Source organism: Melospiza melodia, chromosome 1 (genome assembly GCF_035770615.1).
Source record: "Melospiza melodia melodia isolate bMelMel2 chromosome 1, bMelMel2.pri, whole genome shotgun sequence".
Lineage (NCBI taxonomy): Eukaryota > Metazoa > Chordata > Aves > Passeriformes > Passerellidae > Melospiza > Melospiza melodia.
Genome location: NC_086194.1, coordinates 146,055,604 through 146,072,261, shown reverse-complemented (window position 1 = coordinate 146,072,261; position 16,658 = coordinate 146,055,604).

Genomic DNA, 16,658 nt, shown 5'->3' with positions numbered 1-16,658 from the left:
TGATATATTTTCCCAGCTTCAAAATTGCAGCTAAATACTCCATGTCATCATCTCTGAAGCAAAAGTCCTGGTTTAGACAAAGCAAATTTTTGACAATATTAACCCAAATGCTACAATATAAGATGAGCTCCTATTGTTGCCAAAAAGCTCTGCCACTAAATTTGCAACCTAAAACCTTTAGGTTTCAGACTTACCAGGAAATGGTATGGCCTTCTGAGTAGTCAAAATATAATTTATAACTTATATTATTACATTTCAGAGGCATTTCTTCCATTTGCCTAGCCACATTTGTATTGCACTTTTAATAAAGGCCTGTAGATATTGTAGAGGAGGGCTTTTCGGTCTGCTTAATAGGCTCTTAAACAAATATAGAAAATTTTGGATTTTTTCAAATGTCTGGCTGTTCAGTCTGTGACAGGAGGAATACAGGACATAGTGGTGACTAGTAGGTCTCTGTGCACTTTAAGTGTGAGGTAGCGCAATAGATCACCAGCTTTCAATCCTTCTTTTTATCAACTTTTAATTAGATCCTTTACAGCTACACGTCCTTTGACCTGAGCTAATTGATCATTCACTGTGGTTTTAATAGGTTTCATAATAATAACACTTGGCACTTCTATAACACTTGTGATTTTTCAAAGTTAAATATTAAGTAATTAACCCACAGAATGCCCTTTGGGAGTTAATAGTAAGTAAATACTTAATTCACTTTATAAAACAGGAATTTGGGAAATTTGTAGTGATTTGACCAAGAACAGGGAGTGAGTGAGAAAAGACTCCTTAAACAGAATCCAGGAGAAGCTGATAAAGTGGGCTGAAAGTCATTACTAGTATTTTACTGAAAATTTTGATAACTTGAAACATTTTATTTCCAGATTTGAACTAAAGCATGGGTTTGTTTCTGAAAACAAAATAAAAATAAAATGCAAAATAACATTATGCATATATAGATATGTTAACTTAAATGTGTGTTTTAAAAAAATAGTTTTAAATTAATTATTTTTTTTCTTGCTAACATGTCATAAAGCTGGCTCTCTTATAATTCTATTCTTTATGGCACATCTGTAGCTTGAAAGTAAACTGTCAAGGTTGCTATGGACAGTAGAAAAACAATTACGCAACTTTTTGATTTACTAAAAAGTAAGAAAGGAAGATACTGCAGAAGGAAATATTTTGTTTCTATGGGGACACTTACTTGAAAATAATGTGATTCCAAAAGTTGCAGAAAAGAAATTTTTTTTTCTTATTTAATTAAAATGTAGCTTTAACAGTCAAAATACAAGTCTACAGTATCTTGATGTCAGTCAGAGAAGCCAGCATTTAAATTCAGGGACAAAAGATAATCTGACAAGTAATCTGAGGATAATCTTGACAGATTTTGGGATTGGGGTTTTTTTTCCTCATGTGAGTTTGTTTTCTTTGTTTGGTGGGGTTTTGTTTGTTTGTTTAACATATATTTGCTGAGCACAAAACAAAACATATTTTTAAACAAAAAAACCATATTTTTGTTTAACATATATTTGCTGAGCACAGTTCAAAGGCTATAGACTCCTTTTATTGAAAAGTCATTACTAAAAATGAGGTTGAATTTTGTTTGTTGGTGCTTATCCTTCATTAGTCTTTCATTTCAACTTCTGTTTCCCATTCTTCCTGGCCCCACTGCAGCTTTTTCTCTCTATATGAATTTCAACATTGGAAGTTTTCCAGTTTATAACTGGAGGCTGTAACAAGAGTTGGATGGTGGAAAAAAAAATGTGAGAGCAGGGAAGGAGATAACAGCTGAAATTAAATGCTGACAATATGGGCTAAAGAGCCTGTGTGGCTTGTCCTGGGGAGAGCAGTGAGGCAAAAAAAAATCAATGTTTATTGCTAATTAGCAATTAAAATCTTACCCTTTTATAGCTTATTAAAACATCATATAGAACTAATGGCTATTGAACTCCAAATGAAAACTGCACAGTACTTACAGCAACAAAGATTTTTGTTAGGAAACAATGAACTCTATCAATATTCCTTGCTCTGTTCTGGGTTTCCTAATGAAAGCTCTGACCTCTGTCTAGGTATGCCACTCCAAAAATGAACCCAGCAGCATTTAAGGTGACTAAACTGACTTTGAGAAGTGGTATCTGACATCAGTGGAAGAGGCTGGCATCTTGTATTAGGGGTTTTGTAGAATCTACACTGACAGAAAAAAATATGGCAAAGACACCATTTCAGTTGCCTGGGACTGGCAGCAGCTGAGATGGCAGACATGATGTAGTAAAAAAATAGAAGGAATGAGATCCATCAGTTTCAAAATATATGGAAAAAAATATGATGGTACCATTTTTAATATTCCTTGCCTGTATTCCTGAGGCATTTTGAGGACTAGAGGGAGTAGTTAAAAAGTTCTGAGCAAAACCGACAACTAAACTGGTTACACATATTTCCCACTCCCCTCTCTTTGGGTTTACCCAGTTCAGATTATTTCTTTAACCAATGTTCTTCCTATCACAAATTTTGTATACCCACACCTGTGAGAGATTCAAAAGAAGAACGACATTACTATATGAATTATCACCTTCCATTTATGTTGAAGTTTGCTAATGCTTGGGAATGAACAGTTTTTGAGAAGCAAGAGCAAGTTGAGCTATAATCTTTACTTGGAACAAAAAGTAGCAGGTTCTAGTATAGGCATGTAAAGAATAAAATTCACAAGCCAAACTGAAAGTCTGTGTACAAATTACTTCTTTGGGTGAGTTCTAGTTTCTAACTTTTCTCTTTTAAATATTGTCATTCATTTTGCTCATGATTTTGACATCTGCAAAATTATTATTTTATAAAATTTTTCCTAAAATCCTTTATTACTGGAAAATAAAAGAGAAATCTCAGCATAAATATAATAAGCTTTGTTTCCTTCGCTTAGTGTCCAATGTATGATTTCTAAGTACAAATCATTTGTTATTATATTTGTCTTAGTGCTTGACTCCAGGCATCCTCTAAGTTAAGGAAGAAAAATTTGTTGGCTTTTTAGCCTGCAGCTTTGTAAGTTGCTGCAAGAAGCATCAAAGACAAATCACCCAGTTGTGCAAGGACCAGTTGATGGGAAAGGAATAGCCTATCTTCCACATTATCACGGAGCCCCTCATTAGGGATGCTGTGGGAGCGCCGACAGGCTGTGATGGATCAGCAGGCTCTGCCACGCCGAGCTGCGTGGGAAACCCAGTGAGTGCTGCCTTACCGCTGGCATCCACCAGACACAATGTTCAGCGGGAACAGCACACCGCCGAGCACTTCACAGACTGCAACAGCACCTCCCACTCCAATGTGCTTGCTGCCATTTTGCCAGAGTTCTCCAGCATTCTGAGTGGAAATCTTTACGTGAAGTGACACTGCAGCCATGTGCTCAGGAAGTGAAGCCTTTCAGAATGTAAACCAGCAGCAAAACCAGCAAAGAACCTTTATGATCAACATTGCAATGTCCATTTCTGAAGCCTTCTGTCATTTTTGCAGGACCCACAGCATAGTCAGCTGCCCAGGAGGATGTGCTTGGATATCGTTCATGACATGGCATGGAAAACATTGTGCTGACATATTTAGCTTGCTGACAAAGTGCCAGAGTAGGAACAAGAGTGATAGGGGTGGATCAGCTTGTTCCACTTGAAGAGGAATCACTGCAAAAGGAAGAGGACAACAGTATCCTCCATGTCTGCAACTTAATCATGGACAGTAATTTCTTTATAGTAATTTTTTTCTGACAATCCAGAAAGAGAAGGCATGAAAATATCATATTTAAGCTGAAGTTAGTGAACTGAAATTTAAAAAATAAATTAGTGGAAGAACTTGCCTAGCAATTAAGTTAATTTGCTGTTATTGAAAAAAATGTTTTGAAACAGATACTTCTAAAAGAATTTGTTGGAATGATACCTTGACTTATATTAGTAATCCAACTAAAAATCTTAAGTATCCAATTTTCCTAAAAAGTATCAGGTTTGAAATAATTTGTATATTCTGCTGAATTTTCTACTAGTGTGGCCTCCTGTTTTTGTATGCAATTATATATTGAGGGGAAAAGAGAGAAGAAACACATCTCTTTCCTAGGATGTGTGTGAGAATGCATGAAATACTAAAAGAAAATATCAATATTTCATCACACAAATAAGACTTTTTTCAAATATATTAAAGATGCACAATATGAGAAAGTGATAATAATATACCCATAAATTCATATATTAACCAATATACTATTTTTTTCATGATGATTGAGTAAATAATTGTCTATGTAATAAAGAATTTTATTTTCCCCCCAATGTTAGTCACATTCAGGACTACAGGTGAAAAACAATGCATTTTTTTATGATGAGGTGCATTCAAACATATTATCCAAACCAGAAATTTATATTTTACAATAATTTGTGACTCATACATGAAAATAAATCAAATTATTGAAAACAATTCTGCCCATAATGTGATGAAAATATGCCAAATTTGGGGGCAATGCCAAACATTTCAGAGATTACAGTAAGAATTCAATTTATTTGTGAACCCTCAGATACACATGGTTTAATGTACTAAAAATAAAAACATAATTAGACATTGTTCTAGGAACAGTGTAGAATTTTTTAATTTACCTGATTTTGGAAGTTAGACACTGGGTATAATTGTGAAATGGAGAGGGAGAAGCCCATTCTTCATTGGGTAGAGTAGTGTCATAACATGGCATCCCCACTGGGTAATAATTGGCATTGACTCCATGATTCCAGAAGGCTGATCAATCACTTTATTGTACTATACTCATTAAGAAACCCAGTGCCCTTACAGACAATCATGATACAGATGGACCCAATTGGCCCTTCTAGGTAAACACCACCACCACCACTGGCCAATTAAGAAATTTGGTAAACAAATCTCCATAGCACATTCCACATGTTCACAACGACAGGTGCAGCAAGTGAAGATAGGAATTGTTTATCTTTCTCTTCTCTGACCTTCCCACAGCCTTCTCCAGGACCATGCCTGGGAAATTTGCGTGTTGCTCTCTGTGGCCAGAGAGCTGTTGCAACAGCGTAGCATAATTAAAGAAATAGAAATCTACTCATATATCTCCCAGAAGCTTCATAAAATGCCGTAATTCGTTCTGAACATATTTAATTTGTAAATGCATAGTCCAATTTAAGGAAATAGCATTTTTTCTTTATTGCTTTATTTTTAACTCTTTCATTAAACCTGAGGATGTGACATCTTGGGACAGACTTTCATGGTAGATAGCATAAGTTCACATGGTGAATCAGAGCACACACAGAGGGATGACTACATGCAGGTGTATACTATCTTCTAAATCTTTCAAAATACCAACCCAATGTCATCATCCTAATTTACATATTTGTTCTGTTTACCCAGTCAGCTTTTGAGATATCTTTATTTCCATTGCACAGTCCTAAAGAACTACATTTTGTTTTGATTTTTTTTAATTTAGCACTAGAATTAATACACTTTTCACATTTCCATTCTCATGGAAAATTAGAGAGGTAAAAATGTAAGTAGACTGCAATAGTTTACCTTCCTATTTAATCTCCTCCTTTCACACAATATTCTGTCTTCTGCTGTTGAAAAAAAAAAAATGTTTTGAAGGAAGCTTTCAGGTCTGATAATTCCCGACATTCACACAAATATAATAATGCATACGTAGATAAACATATGCGTATATGAAAATATAGGTATTGTTCCTTTTGCTAGATTTTTAGTGCCATGTTTATTGCAAAATGTGATGCTGGATTTAGTGCTGAGGAGAACATTAAGCTGATTCTGAAATTTTTGATAGCCAAGCCAACAAAGTGAGAATTTATAACAGAATAGTGCAATTAATAGAAAGAAATTTTATTTTAGGATGATATTTTGTTTTCTCAGATGCTGAAAGAACACTCTAAAATGTGTCAGGAGATTTACTTTAAAATTTTGCTGTGCTCTTAGATAATTATGTCATAACCTTGATAATGTATTTTGTCATTTTTGTAGAGTGTAATCCTGCAAAACACTAAAACACTTTATTAAAAATAAATAGCAACACATTATTCTCTCAGTTCATGTCAAACACGATAGGAAAGAGGAGCACAAACACTGGGCAAGAGAAAGATTATTATGAAAAATTGCAAAATTGATCACTGGGGTTTTGTTGTCCAAGATGGATGATATGCTTAAAGGGAATCAATAGTTTGAATAATGAAAACTAAATTAAATATTTAAAAATCTTTGTTTCACTAGTTTTCAATGAGTAATGCAAGTAATCTCTTGCTGAAATATGTATCTCTGTCTTGAATATCGTCCTTTAAATTAACAGTATTGCATCTGGTGTTAAAAGGAAAGTGCCAGTTGGACAGTCTGTCAGAGAAAAAGTAAAGCCCTAGTTCCAAGCTGAAATTAATTGTCCTCTAGTGAGACTGCATTTTCATGTCTGAGGAAGTTGTTTAAAATGTGATTCAAAATGTAATTGAAGATGTTTTCCTTCTGAAAAGTATAGATTGATATTTCTGGATTAGCCAAAAAAACCCCAAACAAATGTATCCCATCCCCAGGGAAAGCCATGCATCAAATTTATTAAGAACGAATGATCAGAAGTTGATAGTCTCCTAATCAATCAAAGGCTTGCAAGCTAAAGCTCTCTTAACATCTGTTTCAATCCAGCTCTTTTCTTCCTCGGCCACCTTCTGTTTTGCTCAATGTTTTGTAACAGAATACTCTTGGAAAATTTATTCTGCTAAAGATTTTGGCAGAAGAAGTGACAGTAGTCTATGTAAAACGAATGTCCAACATCATGGGCAAAACTGTTTTATTGCCTGCGTAGCTGCAACTGTTCACCAACAAAACAGAGTTAAGTGATTTAGAGAAAGGAGGGATGGTTTTTAATAAAGGAAGCAGTCATCATCCATCATAAAATCTGAATGCTAGGATGGAATCCAGAACTTTCTGATTAACATTTAGTTAGACACTGGTTTTTTATTTCATAAGTATATAGTAGTGATTTTTAAAGGCTGTGACACACAGCTTGTTTCCCAGAACTAGAAAAGCCTGGAGACTGTAAACAAGCCTCCTCTTTCTGTTAAAATAGTCTCCAAGTTCAGAAATGTCCAAAAGCGAATAATTGGCTATGATTGATGTTCTGATTGTCCCCACCTGGCAGTCAAGACTGTGCATCCACTGCTGGAACCAGCAGCCTTTTCTGTACAGAGTGGAGACAGGCAAAACCTTAGGCTGTTGTGGGTTAGGGAGAGGGGCAGCCTGCCAGAAAAAATATTCTTCTTCCTGTGCCCAGAATATCACAGTGCCTCTTTCAATTAATTATGAGAAAGCAGAATCACCAGTGTTCCTCTGCCTATCCTGCTGTGTAATCCTGCCATAATCCCAGTTTTTACCAGTGCCACATGGGCAATGAAAAACAGCAGCAGACAGCTTTGTTTTTGAAATAATTTCTTCCATTTAACTGCAGCTTACCCTACTCTGGCATTGCTGCCAAGAGAATGTTCCCTGAGATATTGATACATGCCTTATTCATGTACTTCCTGATACAGTGGTAAATTTTCACTTACACTCCAGTCTTCCTGATTATGCATTTGTCTTCTCAGGAAATTTTACCACAGGTAAAATGTCTTTTCTCCAACAAGCTCATTTTTGTCTGTCTCCCTCCTGCCCGTTGTTACTGAGGGGCAATGTTGGCTCCCTACTTTTGGCACTATTTTGAAATAGTAGTAATTCAGGCAGTGGGATAGAACTTCCATATGTTCACATATAGATTGAATATATGTAATATGCATGTGTGAATGTATAGGTGGTATTGGAGTAAATCCATCACTTCCTCCTAATCATTCTATTAAATCTCCCTGTATTTTTTCTATTAAATCTTTACTTACAAACCAATGACAACAAAAATGCTTATTGAGATATAAAACAAAGGCCTGTACTGAAGTTATATGCCTTGTTAAGAAGAGATAGATTTAAGGTCACCAAGGTATCACAAAGGCATTGCCAAAAATTGCAGGAGAGTTCAGTATTTTTTAGGCCCTCACAAGACTGTTGTATTATGTGGTGCTTCTCTCATTTTCCTGTTGATTTGTCCAGACTCTCCTCTCAGCAAAGCTCTCCAGTTTCTGTTCATGTTGGATTGATGGGTCTAAGAGAACTAGATTCTTCTTCCACATAAGTAGCTATAAGGATGCACTACTACAATCCTAGACAATAATCTCACTTCTCTTTTCTCTTGCTTCATTGGTTCTAAGGATTTCAGACATGATTTTTGAGGCTAATAGTTACTGTGTGTTAGCATGGGAAAATCATTAGATTCTTGTTCTCTTAATTAATCATCTTTTTCCACCTCTTAAATATATAAATGCATAAATATATTTAATGTAATATAATATATTAAACATTAAAGGGGCAAACAGTCACTTGTGGGACAGTTGCACAACTAGAGAACAGAAATGCATGTATAAGTAGGAAAAAAAACGTGTAAGACAACAACCAAAAAATGCAAAACAAGCAGGAAAAATGCCTGAAGAAACCCAAGTAATCCAGGGTTAAAACAGGACAAGTAAGTCATTTGTTTGCAGAAACAGAACAAGTCTCTGTTCCTGAAACAATACGAATTACATGAGGAAAAGATGAGATAATTTTCCCTCTGAGAAGGAAGATGAGTGTAAACTCACCAGTGATGAGAGAGGAAAGATAGGAAAGAAAGGAATCAAAAGGATTTTAGCTTCCTTCATGAAAGACATCCCAAACTGAACCACCCAAATGGAACCACCTTCACCTTGGCTAAGAACATCAAAGATGAAAGGGACCCTCATACATGACATCAGCTCCACAGTGCTCTTATGTATTGCAATGTACTATTGTGCTGCACTCACAGGTAATGTAGAGAAAGATTGTCAAACAATAATTATGTGAAAGTTCAGCAACAGTGACTGATAATGAGCAAGAGCTATCCATTCACAAAGCGTGCTGTTAGTGAATATCAGTCTGGAAAAGTGGCAGAATCTTTTTGAACGCTCATCACAGCAGCTTCTAATTTCCTGCATATTCCTATATATAAACCCACTTGAAAGTCTTTTAAAACATTTGAGAGCTGTTCACCAGTATTAGACTTTTAAGAAAACTGTTTTGTCTTTACTTTTTCCAGAGTTAGATGAGTGTATGGCAACTGACATCTTGACCAACAGAAGGAAATGAATGAGAAAATTTCCAGAGCTCAAAGAGTATGAATGGTTTTCTGTAGGAAAGCTAGGAGCTAGTGCTAAGATCATATCCCTGTCAAAGCCAGGGTAGGGGACCTAGGACACGCAAGAGAAAATTCAAATTATGCTGTTTTTCACTCTGCTACTGATTATCTATGTGGCTTGATTTAAGAACTTTACTTTTTGTTAATTGCAAAACAGGCCTATTTCATATGTAAAACACAATTTTGCTTAAAGATAGACTTTTTTTATTTAAAAAATAGATTTTGATCTGAGATATGCCTTCAGACCATCACATGTAGCAGCTCACCAGTGCCTGTTTCTGCAAGAATCTGCAGAAAATGCCTTACAAGTAGTAACAATGTTGTACCATAATAATTGATTAATCCAAAACCTGAAATACTGTCTTGTAAAACATGATGCTTGCACAATGATGCATATCTTTTCTGCAGAAAATTAAGGGATATTTCCTTATCCATTCCTCAGGAACTGTGAAATCTGGTGGGTTAGCTGGTTGAATCAGCATTATGTTGTCAGTCTGATGAAGTTATGGAGATATTTGCTAATGATTGTGATTAAACCAGTATCTGGTTTTATTTGGTGAGTTAAATAAGGTTACTGTCAACGAATGTCATTATAACATCATAGAATAAAAAGAAGTTTCCTGCTTATAAAATTCAATCAAATGTGTTCCCTTGACATCTTTTTTCCCCCTCTCTTAGAATTCTTCTTTTTTACTGTTAGTCTACAATGTCTTCCTAAGGCTGTTTTTAGTGCTTGGGAAAGTATTACAGTACTTATTTTAGGACAAAGGAAAAATTTCCATCTTAGATCATTAGATCAGATTCAATTCAGAAATAATTTTTCCCAAGTATCGTTTTAGGCCTCATCTGAGAATACTTTGTCATCACACTTCATAAGACCCAGAAAAAAAATCTCATTAAATAAATGTAGTGCTTGAATCAGCAGCTGAAGCTGGAAATCTTATCCTGGTAGAAGAATACAGTATCATACAAGGCACATAAAACTCTTTACAGCTGTGAAAGAAGAGAAAAACCTGTGCACAGTTCTGTCTGTATGTTTGGAAGGCTGAAAAAATGTGAAGATGGAATAGCAAATTATGAGAATTTCCATATAAAATTTTACTTAGGTTTAAACCTCTTTATTTTGCAATTGGTAGATGATCTTTGACAGAGTAAAAAAATGGTTTTCATCAAGTACACTTACCATATGGTAAACTGACCACTTCCAAACACTGCTTGAGACCTTGCTATCTTGAGATTTTTCTCAAGTCTGGTAATGAACTTATTGAAGAGAGCAGCTGGCAGACCACCTGATGCGGCACTGGTAGTGAGCTATTTATTTATACTTTTTCCAGTGAAAATTATTTCATTAGCAACTTTTATTAAAAAAAAAAAAAAGATTACTATTCTTTTTGAAATAAATTAAATGTCGTGTACCTGCTTCCTTTGTACCCAGATGCTTTACATTTATCTAATATTGTAAATTATTGCAGCTGATTACACTGAGATTGCTTGCCGTCAGTGTTCTTAACAGGTATTATGAATGCCATAATATTAACAGCTTGGGTAGCAATATCAGTTTGAATATCCAAGCTTCAGAACACATACAGGTTTGCTAGATACAAGAAGCACTAGTAGTATCAAAATTGAGCAAGATTGTTTGTGTGTCTAATTGGGATGTCAGGATTGTTTCTCTCCATTGGCTGGGTAAGTTATATGGTACATGTACTGGTTCGTGTAATGCTCTGAACTACTTTTGTCTTGAATTTACTTTATTGATTGTGCATTTCACAAGCCTCCTCCCATCACCACTGTTAAATATAAAAAACCATAATTTTCTCCTTCTTTTTACAGACAGGCAGCTGAAGAACTGACGACTTGACTAGAAATATGTCAAGATAAATGTACAGATTGTAGTGGCTTGAATAGGCTTCCAGCCATCCCAAAAAGTTTAAATATCTAGAATTCTACTTGTTGCCTATATCAGATCTAGAAATCAAAGCCAGATATGTTGAGCCAAGCATCTTCCTAACATAGCAGTTACTAAGTGAAATTTACTAAAACCAATATGAAATATTACTCAATTAAAAGTTATATTTATTTCTTTATTTATTTACTATAATTGTAGACTGTAGTTTCTATATGAATAATCTGTATTTGTGACAGGAAAGACTCTTAAAAGGCAAATGTACACTTGTTATGTAAATGATCACACAGTGGAGCAGTGTTCTTTTTATTTTACCTTGGTTAAATGTGCAGATGAAGCCCTATATCCTTGACAGCCAATGAGAAAAGTGAATAGGACAGGCATCTAAGCAATAACACTTCTAAAAGACCCTTATGTGTAAAAATATGATAATAGCTAAGATTCATTACAACAGACTTGCTACTTGTGGCCTGGTTTTGCCGCTACATTTAATGATGGGATGACCTTATCAATTCTAATGACTCTACAGTGGCTAAGGGCTGTATTTTACCAGCATTTAATATAAGCTATTAATAGAGTACATCTTTCATCTGCTTTAAAAGTGGGCCATGAAGCAAAGGTGAATTCCTGGTAATAAGCAGAACCAACATATCAGGTAGATATGTGCAATACTTTTCATCTGCATGAGTTTGTTGGTTTTTTCCAGTGATTTATTCCAGTTAAGATTACCTACTCCTACAGTTGCAGAACACTTGTGTTGTAGGTATTAAAGCTTAAGACTTGGCAATTCTAGACTTGGAATTATCTTAGAAGATTTTTTCAACCTAAAGGACTCTAAGATTTTATATAGCCTACCAGTAACTGGCTGAGTACAAAACTAGATTTTGTTATAGACAAATTTCAATGTGAAATAAGGCTCACTGACCATACAGAGGCTTAATTTGTCCTACCTTCTGTTTACGGATAGAGAGGAGACAAAAGTTTCCATGTAACCTGGCTTCCCTAACATTTCATACTGTTACACTTATATTTTTTCAATCAGAATGGAAAAGCAATCCAATTTTCTTACTGGTAAGGATTTTGAACAGTCTGTGTTCTGTGCTTTCTAGCACATTCAGCTAGGTTTAGGTTCAGATGTGAATATCACATATCTGAACTTAGGTTCAGATGTTCTTATGTGATGCATTTCTTACTATTGAGGAGTACAAAAGTGAGTAGGTCTTAGATTCTATACTCCACATTTCATATTTTCTTCTTCATTTTTTTGTATGTTATTTTAATACTCACTTTGTACATTTATTGTTTTGAGGTGTATACATACGTATGTCATCTTTCTAAAGATGGGCACATAAACTTTCACACAGTGGTAGGTAAGTATACCATTATTTACCTGTGCAAACAGTGTGAGCTTGATGATGATTTCACAGAGCCACAGAACGATCAGGGTTGGTCAGCTTCATGATCAACTCATCCAGCTGTCAACCTAAGCACTACCATAATCACCATATCACTTTATCACCTCAAACATATCCCCAGGTGCCACATACAGATGCCACTTGAACATTTGAACATTTCCAGAGACAGATACTGCACCATGTCCCTGGGCAACTTATTACAATGCTTGACTGCTTTTTCAGCAAAAAAAGAATTCTAATATCAAATCTGAACATCTTTTTGTGCACCTTAGGGCCATTTTCTCTCATCTTTTCACTCGAGACATGGCAGAATGATGCCCACCTGACTACAGCCTCCTCTCAGGTGGTCATAGAGAGCAATGAGATCTGAGTCTCCTCTTCTTCATTTCTCATAAAATTTGCTTCAGACACTTCACCAGCTTTGTTGCTTTTCTCTGGACATGCTCCAGCACTTCAATGTCTTTCTTGAAGTGAAGGTCTCAAAACAGAACAGAGAATTTGAGGTATGGCCTCACCAGTGCCAAGTACAGTGGGACAATCCGTTCCCTAGTCCCACTGGCTACATTATTCTTGAAGTCAGTAGTGTACTATAGGCCAGAGTTAGGTTATAAAACACACAAAAATAACAATTCAAAATTTATTTTGAAAGGAAAATCTTCACCTGATCTCATTCATGGCTTCCATATGCATCATCCATTACAGACACAGTAAATTCCCTGCATGAGCTTCACTTTCATATGATTATTACTTGTCTGTGTTACAGTAGTACTTCAAGGTTCAGATGCAATTGCAAGCCAAATTATTTCAGGTAAATGGAATCAAGTGCCCTGAAGATTAAAACTTTTGGTATGAAATGTTTCTGACACACTGATTAATAAAAGGTGCTCAGCCCACCCAGCACTTATTCTGATTCTTGGATAGACTTCATGCTGAGCTTTGTGGCTGGGTGGTTTCACCATGGTCTGCATGGTACACCTGGAAAAGTAGACAGCAGGACAGGAATGTGTGTTACCATGCGAGTGAGTGGGACACCAAGCTCCCTGACAGAGCTTTTCATCTCAGTCTGATAAAGCTAAAGAGGAAAGTTAGTGTATTAAAAATCATCCAAGGACTTACAGAGATTTTTGAAACAGAGGCATCAGCAAAACCAAACAAAACACATGGATTCATAACAGGTGTGAGAAGACAGGAACGGGAAACGTGACCCTGACAGATGTGGCCTCTCAGCACTGTGGGCTGTTCGTGACCTTGTCACCATGGACACATTACAGACAACCCCAGCTGCTGCCATAGCTCACCACACCCACCATGGGCACACTCCAGCACCTCCATCCTTGGGATGGTCCTGGGACTATTACCCATCCCTGGAAGGGCAGCCAGGGCACTCAGGTCTCCTAGAGCAGTGTGTGCAAGGAGGGATTCCCACATGCCCAGAAGAGGTAGGCCTGCAACCCCTGTGATGGACTTTTCAGAAATTCTTTTCTTGAAAACAGGGCTAAACAGAATTCAAGAAGTTGGCATTAGGTGTGAGGAAGGATAATCTAAAGTAATATAGCAATATAAAACCATAAAAGTAATACTGAAGAAAATGTATAAGGAAAATGAAGGAAAGGGTAAAAGTAGAAGGATGACACCACCTGCGCACCTTGCAACCAGCCTTGGTTGTTGCAGTTTCAATGTCTGTTTGTTGAAGTGGTGGTCAGCAGGCTGGATCTGTGGTAAGAGAAGTCCACAAAAGACCAAGGTTTCATGCATTTTATTAGCTCAGGTTCAGGTGAAACAGCTAGGTACCCATCCTGGGGCAGGTAGCTGCACACTGGTGTAATGCTGATGGATCACTTTGGGAGTCCTCCATGACACCTCCCAATGTGCCACAGCTGCATCTCCTGTCAATGTCCTATTATTTCTCCAGAGGGGAGCTTTCAAAGCTGAGCCATTTGTGTAAGGACTTTGGCATGATAAAAAGCATTATCCTCCCTTGCAGGATCTGTCTCTTATCAGCCTCTTCCCTTATCTTGCACAACACCAGCTTGTAGCCTCAGGTGTAGGTCCTCAGCTAGCACTGTGACTGAGACATTAGCATTCCAGTCTCACACTTGTGGGCACATTCTTCTCCCTAACCTCGTCTGCTTCTCCTTAGATCTGGGATAATTGGACAATAGCATCACCTTTATCTTATCTCAAGTTCCATCACAGACCAAATTCCAGTTAGTAGTTATATTTAGGGAGGGGTGGGCTTTAATGGTCCCAGATGAGCAGCTGCTTTTTTGCACCATTTGCTACAGTGGACAAAAGTCCTCTACTGATCTGATGTTTAAGCCATTAATCATTTCAGTCTTTCGCAAAATAACCTCGGGGATCATCCAATCCAACCTTTCTTGACAAAAGCAGATTTTAGACAAGGTAGCCCAGCACCTGTCCAGCTGGATCCTAAAAAGTGTCCACTGATGTGGAATTGATCACCCCTCTGAGGAGATGATTTGAATTGCTGATTGTCCTCTTGTTAAAAATTTACTTTGTGTTCAATAGAAGTCTTCCCAAGAGCAACTTTTACCAATCAACCCTCATCTCTTTCATGTGACTCTTTCTGACTCTGTTTGCTTTGTAGCAATCCCTTAAATACTGGAACCTGGTGGTATTTATTCATGTGTATAATATTTTGCAACTGTCTGATAATGTGGTACATCTCCTGCATTGTTGATATTTATTCTAAATTCATAGTTCATTGATGGCTGGTTAATTATATGTTGATAATAAATCAGTGTATCACTTTGATCCTTGGATCTTTGTTGATTTGACTCGTTTCCCAGCCACAGTGTTCAAGCTATCTGGCTGAAGACTATCTTGCATGAATCATACTAGCTGTGGAAATATCCCAGCTGCATTGCAGATATTTCTAGTTGAAGGGACTCTAAATAAGTATTAAAACAAAAAAAATTAAGCAAACAAAATATTTTCAATTTATAATTATCTACATTTATATGAAATATGGCATATAGAGACACAAGTGTGTAATTATGTATTATAGAAAGTTTATTAGTGTTTACCTAAGATGACATTGGTAATTTGATTTGTTTTTCAGACAGAAGAAATATCCCTTAGTTAGATTGTATAGACCTATTTGTCACATAAGCAGATGCACTTCCCCTCAGTGAGGTTGGTATTTTGAAGACGGTTTAAGAATTATTGATGCACAAGTCCAATTCAGTCTAACAGAATGTTCCAACATATATACACTGTGCTAAAGGACAGTATTTTATAAATACATGCAATGGGAAATTCAAGGCATATGGCCAAATTCATGCATCTTGTATTTCAGCCCTTGAAATCTACAGAGGATTCAGCCTAATGAAGACTGGCAGTGTCACATTGTCATGCTGCTCTTCCCCACTCTCTTATCATTGTTGTTTTTAACATTTCTCTGACATACTAACACTTGTTCACTTGCCAGAATGTTCTTTTGAACTCTAAGAGATCATGAAGCTGGCATCCTGAAGAGCTCAGTTTCACTCCAGCTTTTCAATGCTACAGAAGAGCCAATGATGTAATGGAGAGAGGGGCAGAGCAAAAACTGTCATATTTTCATTCCTCCATTGAAACTGCTTTATTTACAATACTCTGCTAATGTAATTTAGCTTGGAACATGATCAAAATTAAACTGCATGTTTTGAATTAAAACTTAGGTTTTGGTCATGTTCCAAACAGGACTACACTAACCGGGTGCAGCAATACTGCAGTGAATTTTAAACAATGCACTAGAATATAATGCCCTTTTCCTTTTCTGTGCCTTGAGCTGTGCTCCTTTCACCCCCTACAGCTTCCTGGATTCTCCCAACCTCAAGGTCACATTTGAATGAGAATGACATTTCAAAAGAGTTAATTAGTGGTAAAAACATTGTTAGTGAGACTATTGAGAAAATAAACAATGAACAATCTCTTTTTCATTGTTTGAAATATTGAATTCTAAAGGTGCAATCAATAATGAATTGATAAGAAAGTGTTACAGCTTCTGATGATGAAAAATTACGGTAAATTTACTGATACTTTTTGTCATCACATTGGCAAAAATAATTTGGAATAATGGTTTTAA